General features: G+C 38.7%; 1 long non-coding RNA gene across 1 annotated transcript; it reads right to left on the bottom strand.

Annotated features, from left to right (window-relative positions):
* Positions 1-848: 848 nt before the first annotated feature.
* Positions 849-7,879, bottom strand: LOC120520474. Its single transcript, XR_005631842.1, has 3 exons — positions 7,867-7,879; positions 5,415-5,442; positions 849-935 (listed from the first exon to the last, which is right to left on the bottom strand). It is a non-coding gene; the product is annotated as an uncharacterized LOC120520474 (long non-coding RNA).
* Positions 7,880-8,033: the final 154 nt, after the last annotated feature.

The following is an 8,033-nucleotide window of genomic DNA, read 5'->3' as shown; positions in this document are numbered from 1 at the left end:
GAAGTCGGGGATTCTGATGTTCCTCTGACGACACAAACATGGTGTGTCCTGTGATGGACGGCACCTGTTAAAGGGTTGATTCCTGTCTTATACCTAATGCTGATAATGCTGACCCTGATCACATCTGAGTTTGAAATGGAAACATCAGGATTAGGAATTGTCATGTTATGGTCTAGTTGTTTTTTTGTTTGTTTGTTTTTAAGAAGAGTAGTGATGAGTAAAACTTTGCAAACAAATTGTTTTAACACCATTATCACATATGTTTTTCATTTCTCACATTTTTTTCCATCTGAAAATTCTGCTGTAAACTTGGGAAAATGAACCTGCTCCTTGAATGTCTTAAGTAGGCAAGTACAGGATGCTGAAAAAAGCATATTGCATTGACCCTCCGCATCAAGAGGAAACAATTGAGGTTTGTTCGGGCATCTGGTATAGATGCCTACTTTGGCACCTCCCTGTGGAGGTTTTGCAGGCATGGTCAGCTGGCAGGAAACCCTGGAGAAGATCCAGCACTTGCTAGGAGGATTATATCTCTCAGATGGCCTGGAAACACCTTGTGAGCATGTGAAATTGTATGCTGTATTTCAAATTATTTAAGCAGACATACTGAATTTTTCGAGATCTTGGTATGAAAGTCTTAGCTTTTGCTGCCATCATCATTATCATCATAGGAGATTGTATACCTCACGAAGGAACATAAACACAAGGTGTCTCCAGTGATTCTATAGCAGCCATGAAGCTTGCTCATTCACAGGAATGTCTGAAATCAAAGGAATCCACTAGAGCCGTCATGGTGGAGTAACAAATCTATGTGATCAATCTGGATTGACAATTGAAGACACAAGGAATAGTGATGCATGACTACTTTATTAAAATTTGACTACAAAAGGTTTTTAATAATTAGACGCTTCAGTGGATGCTTGACGTCTCTTCATCTAAGAAGAAAAAACAAAAGATGAATGAGCAGATTACAGCAAATGTAACAATTAAACATTCAATGAAAGGACTGCAGAGCAACAAATGGTAAAGAAGGCCAGTTGTCAGCAGAGAGGATGAGACTAAGGGGCCAAGATGGTTATGATACACAAGATAAGATTTTTTAACAAAGATAAGTAAAAATGAGTGGAATGATTCACATAAAGTAGAATTTACAGAGAACATAAAAAACAAAAGAAATTTGACAAACGAGAGCAGACCACTCAGTCCATCAGTCCTGTTTGTTTAGCTAATCGCTATGCTGCTCCAACTCCATGTGAAATGCATTGGATTTAGAAAGTATTCAGTCACCTTCACTATCTGCACATTGCATGGTGTTTTAGATTTCATTTTCAATGGAAAAATTGTCCATTTTTGTCCATCAGTCTACATTCAGAAAGCCAAAATGACAATGTGTGAACATTTCTTACAGAACAGTTACCAAATTTTTAAAAATTTAAACTGAAATGTCTCATATATTCCTAGAAGTACTCAGACAGTTTCCTGTGTCACTAAGGTGTATCCTGTTTGATTTACTGATCCTTGAGATGTGTCAAGAACCCTATTAGAGTCCACCTGAGGCAAACTGAATGGATTACACATCATTCAGAAAGACACACGTGTCTCTGTGTATAGAAGGTCTCACAATTCACACTGCATATCAGGACAACAACCAAGTCAAGCAGTCCAAGGATCTCTCTGTAGACCTCCCCAAAAAAACTGTGGTGAAGTATAAATCAGGGAAACGTTATCAAACCATTTCTAAAATTATGAGTGTTCAAAATGACCTCATGAAATGTGAAATGGAAGAAGTTTGAAACAACCAGGACTCTTCCTAAAGCTGGCCATCCAGCCTTCCTGAGTGATGGGGCAAGAAAGAGTCTTAGACAGAGAGGCAAGTAAAACTCAATGGTCCTCTGCTGAGATGTGGGAACATGTGAGAAGGACAGCCACATTGGAAGCATTTCATACATTCTGATTATATTTAATCAGAAGTGCCGCCATCTTGAAGCAGTCACTCTTTAGACTGTGAAGACGTTTTTATTCACTTCCTAATGTGTTTCTCTATTGTGTTTGTTTCTCAATTGTATGTGGTTTGCCTGCAGGTGCCCCAACTCTTTATGCTTCTTGTTCTAGTTTCACCTAGAGGATGAAAGAATATCATGCTGGAGAAAATAATTTTTCTATGCATCAACTACTTTATGGCAACTGTTTTTTAATTTTTAAATATTCAAGACGGGGCAGAGCTTTCAACCAAAAAAACAATGGCAAATGAAAAGCCCTGGAGCAAGTTTTAAAACTGACTGAAGCTGAAGAATTGCTTGAATCGTGCAGTAATGATGATGATGTGAATTGGTTATCAAACATTGACACAAATAGCGAAAATACCACCTGGCTAGTAGATCCTGACCTGCACTGTTTCAGTTATATTCATATTTGTCATCTTCTTGAAACTGCGGCCACTGACTTTCTTATGGTTAATTTATGGGTAACTCTGCACTAATGATGCCAGTTCATCCTGATTACCAGAACTATTTATGATTTGTCAATGACAGTCTGGTGGATTAAATAGTTGTTGAAATGAACTGCTATACTGAGCATTGTCAGAACAATCAGAGTAAACCATTTGCTTGTCATTCGCTGACAGCCTATCAATGAAGATGACTTTTGGGTGTTTTCAGTAAACCTGATATGGCAGGGCATAGTGGGAAAACCTGTCCAGAGATGGTGCTGGTCCACAATCCGGTTGTTACTGATGTCCATTTCCGGTGAAGAGTGAATGTCGCTTATCACTCATTATGAAATACCTGACTATGACTATGATGATGTCCTTCACCCAGAACTGAAACTGTATAAACTTTGAGAGGTGTATGAAGTGATCATAAAAAATGTGCAGAAGGATTTGTTCCCAATTGTGACTAAAGAATTAACAAAAGGTACAATTTAAGGCAGTCTTGGGTAGAATAAATCACATTAGAACAATTTGGATGAGGAAAGGCCATCCAGCCCAACAGTACTCATTAGTTCTATTTACTTAATTCTTTCAAAATAGCATTAAGTCGAGATTTGAACATCCCTAAAGTGCTACTGTCTACCACAATACAAGGTCACTTATTCAATATACCTGTGGTTCAATGTGAGAAGAAAAACTTCCTAATGTTAATGCAAAATTTACCTAAAACTTATTTCCAGCTCTGTCCCCGTGTTCTTGATGAACTCATTTTAAAGTCACTGTTTCTATCCACTGGACTAATTTACTTCATGATTTAAAAATATTCAATAATGTCTCCACTCATCTCCATTAGCTTAAGCTGAAAAGCCTCAGCCTTTTAAATCTCTCCTCATAACTTATCACCTGTAGCCCTGGAAAAGGCCAGGTTGCTCTTCTCTGGACTTTATTCCATTCTGATAGTCCTTTTTGTAGCCTGGAGACCATGACTACACACAGGACTCACCAGTGTGTTATAAAGCTTGAGTACATCTTCCTTGGACTTGTACTCTACACATCAGGGTCTTATATAAATTGACATTCTGTTAGTGTTCTTAATACCTTCTAAACTCTGTCTGGCAGTTGATAGTGTGGAGTCCAGTACGACTTCTAAATCTAAAATTCTCTTAAGGTTTACTTCAGACCTCCTATTGTGTATTCAAACCTTATATTTTTACTTCCTATATGTAATACTTTTTATTTACTAGCATTAGATTTCATCTGCCATGAATCACCCCAAGCCTGTATGCTGTCCAAGTCCCTATGTGATGGTTCAATGGATTCTTCATTAGATGGTAATCCACCTAGCTTGGTATTATTTGAATTCTTAAACAGCTTGTTATTTATATTCAAATTAAATTATTTATATAAATTAAAATAGCGGCCCTGGTGCTAATCACTGCTGGACACCACAGTTAACATCACCCAATTCTAATAAAATTCCTCACTGCTTCCTGTGTTTGAGCAAATTCTGCACACCACACCCTGAACACCAGCATCTTTTATTTTGATGCCCATATACCAATTTTTGAAATAATTTCTGAAAGTCAATATCAATAATATCATGCTCCCACTCTCATTGTATCTTGTTGTTGCCTCTCATATAATTCCAGCATGTTAGTGAACACACTCCCTCTTTTTACCCATATTAACTGTTCAGTAAAACTTCTGCCCTTGCCACGTGTTGCTTGATCTTTTCCTTAATATTTCCATTCATGTTCTCATTCTCATTGTGAACGATTTGGTTTTAAGTTCTACATTGTATGCAAAGCAAGTTCTGGGATTATCTGAGACAGGATACTTCACACCAGTAAAGGGACCAACTGAGATGGCAGGTAGCCACAAGGCATCGCTATATCATCTGTGCTCTGACCAAGGTTACTCTATAATGAAAGGCAGTTTCTATACTGCACCTGAACTGCGGAGATTTTACTCAAAGCAAAACGATGCAAACTGAAACATGGTGCAGTAGCTTTGTGACAAAAAGGAAAATGATTGCAATGAAGTGGAAGGACCAAAAGACATCTGCCTCCCAAGCACTGTTCACAATGAAGCAAATGTCAATGTCCATGTTGGAAAATATGGAAGTAAGTTTGGTGTTATAATCGATTACTATAACACAACAGATGGCATTGATCATGAGTGTCGGGCACTAACATTCAAACCTGTCTAGATGGGAGAAATAAAGGTGCTGAACAAAAGTAGATGGTTTGGTGTGCCAAGTGGGTAAAAACAAAACGGTTTAATCTCAATAAAACAAACAATGGAACCAAACAAAAGGACTTCAATGTGTGTTTTCTTGTCAATAAATATTCATTTTCAATCGGTCATTTTAGATGGATGTTGTTCTGGCTCAGGGTGGCGCAGAAGCCTGGTCAACATCTAAAATGAGACACCATCCTCCGTGGACAGTGTCCTTTTATTTTGGACAAGAAGGTGTCGATTCTTTTGTTTCAGTGCCCTCAAGGGATGTTTACTCATGGTTGTGAGGGAAGAAGGACATAAGATTGGTAGCAACAGTGCCCCCTCTCATCCTGGGGTGGTATAACTTAATTTAGGTGAGCCAGGAAGAAGACACTCTGGTGTGTAATGTGGACTCTGTTATGGAGGCAAAATAAAAATATATTACAAAAAAAAAGTCTTTCAACATCTGCGAGAACAGTGACTATGTGCATTGGTGACTGTTTCAAAACAAATTGCATGAAGGATGTGCACTAAATCTGTACCATTACCTCAGTATACATGAGACTTGTCTTGTCTACTGTCACTCTGTTATTGTGTTGTCATTTGGATGTTTTTGTTACACATAATACCTTTTTTGTTGTTGAAAATAAAGCTCAATCCTTATGCACATTTATGTCACGTAAGGAGGTTAAGCAAAGTTGATTGGGACACAGAAAAGAAAAAGACAATGACAGACTCATATGGTGTCTCACACTGAGTGCCTTACCTTTACATGTTAGAACACATGGGAAATACTGTAAGAGAAATAAATAATTAAAATGATGTACTCTAGAAAACATGTCTATCATTCTGCTCAGGAATAAATTTAACACCAATAAATCAAAGATATTTGACTGAAAATGTCTACACTTCAATTGGACAAAAAGAACATGAAAACTGAGACCCAGGAAATTATCCATTAATAATAATATATATTATTTGTATTAATGTACTACTTCTAATAAAATTTGTTCCTTACATTTATATATTGCTTTCCTCACTTTTCAAAGTGCTTACATAGCAAATGGTGAGCCACTTCAACCACCCTCTATTGCAGCATCCATCTGGATGATGTGATGGTAGCCACTTTGCACCATTACTCTCAACACACATTAGCTGTTAGGTGAAGAAGTGGTGATAGATAGTTAGCCAATCTGAGACGGAGGATGATTAGGGAGCCAGGATGACTAGGCCCCTGGTGGCTAATTTACCCAGGATATCAGGATACACTGCTCTTCATGAAGGATCTTTCATGATCACAGAGAATCAGGACCTCGATTTTAGGTGTCATCCAAAAGGATGGAGCCATTTTTACAACACTAGGCAAATTGTTGCTGCTGTCACTGATTGCAGACGCTCATAGTGTTATATTTTCCTAGTCTTAAAGAGTAGACAGGCGTGGTGGCTCTGAGGCTAGGGATTTGCACTGGCAATCAGAAGGTTGCCGGTTCAATATCCATAAACGACAAAAAGTGACTCTACTTCGTTGGGCCCTTGAGCAAGGCCCTTAACCTGCAATTACTTCGTCCTGGGTATGATGTTAATCTGCATCCAGCCCTGCATGTAGGCCCTTCAACCTGCAGGGAAAACCTGGAAGTTGGTGGCAGAATTGACTCTCCACCGCCAAAGAAAGAAACTTCTGCTGGTTCCATTCCATCTGAATTTGTCTGGTGCTGACATGTCACCCATTGCATTGCTGGACCATGGTCCTAATCTGGGATCCTGAGTTTGTTAGTCATTATGCATCTTGTGTGAAATAACAAAATTGCTCAGTTACTCCATAATAACATTGAATTGAAGGGTGGGCCCGACTAAAGAAGGTAGTCCAGAAGAAGCATTAGAAGGACAAGAGTGGAGAGGGGAAAGAAAAGTGTAAGCTAAAGGTTAGAGTTTGGATACTAAATATTGGGACAATGACTGGATTCGTAGATTTGACGGTGATGGACATTATGATGTAAGAATATTGAGAGCAATATCAGGAATATCTTCTCACCGCTAGATGGCAGCATCCATCAGCGTGCTACTTGTACTGACACTTCAAGGAATGTTGGCCAATAAGACAGGCGGGGTGGCAGGTGTTACTGCAGGGGTACATGATCCCTAATTTGCAGAACCTCTGCTTGAACTGGAAATGCCTTCATCCAGGTGAGTCAGAATCAGGTGTGGAGACGGACTGGGAGATCATAATCAGCAGGGGGAAAATCAGAGCAAGCAGCACCAGGGATGAAGTGGTGGAGATTTAACGATGAAGAGGCTGATGAACAGGTTTAGGAGAAAGTTTGAAATGAAGTGCATTCATTTGAGAAATATGGAGGAATAGGGGGAAGAACAGCAAAGTTGTATTCATTAAAATTGAAGAGATGTTGGGATAAGATGACAGGAAGGAGCCCACATGGGGACAAGAGACATGGTGGTGGGACAAGGAGTTTCAGGATGTGATAACAGCCAAAAAGGGGGCAAAGAAATATCTGGTACCAATCAGGAGGGAAGAAGATAAATAAAGATTGGGAGAAAAAAAAGAAGGCAGTGGCAAGAGCCCCAGGGACAGATTTTGGGGGAGGTGTATGAAAACCTGGAGAGAAAGAGGGACAAAACACTTTGGCATGGCGAAGACTAGAAACAAGGTTGGGAAGGATTTTAGTCCCGATAAAGCAGATGAAGAGAAGAGAAAAGAATACCAAAGGAATGGAGGAACTGTATCAATGTACCCTGTATAAGGAAAAGGTGAGATTGAGGACTGTGGAAACTATAGAGCTAATGTCACACATAAGGAATACTTTGGAAAAGTTAAAGAGAAGTCTTAGGAAAGAGACCACCAATAGGTTGAAGCAGGTTGTTTTTTGGACATGTGATGTGGAGGAAACAATGAATATGTGAACAAATGAGGATTGGGATGGGAAGAAAATGATGGATACTAAAGTGGAGTAGGATGGATAGAGTAAAGTAAGATCTGAATGAATAGGGTCTGTCTAAGGAGGAGGTGCAGGAAAGTTGATTAATCACAATGACCCAATAGAAGTGGGAAAAAATCTGAAGATTTGTCTCTCAAACAGTATGGGGGAGAAACTGTATGGTTTGTACTCAAAAATCTCAACAGAAATCACCACAAAACAAAGCATATTGAATAATAAGTTCAAATTTGTTTTTAAATTTCATATTTTTAATGTACAAATTCTTACTTGATGGGCAGAGCTCTTTTTCTGAGCACCCTGAAAAAAAAAAATTTGTGACTGATCAGAAGAGTAAAGCATTGGGCATTTTTTTTTTCTATATCAATGATAACTTCACATGACAATCACAGGACATTAAAAATTAACTAAATTAAAATAAAGAATCCCTTGGGGTG

The sequence above is a fragment of the Polypterus senegalus genome, unplaced genomic scaffold, assembly GCF_016835505.1.
Source record: "Polypterus senegalus isolate Bchr_013 unplaced genomic scaffold, ASM1683550v1 scaffold_4473, whole genome shotgun sequence".
Lineage (NCBI taxonomy): Eukaryota > Metazoa > Chordata > Cladistia > Polypteriformes > Polypteridae > Polypterus > Polypterus senegalus.
This window is presented reverse-complemented; position numbering and strand designations above follow the sequence as displayed.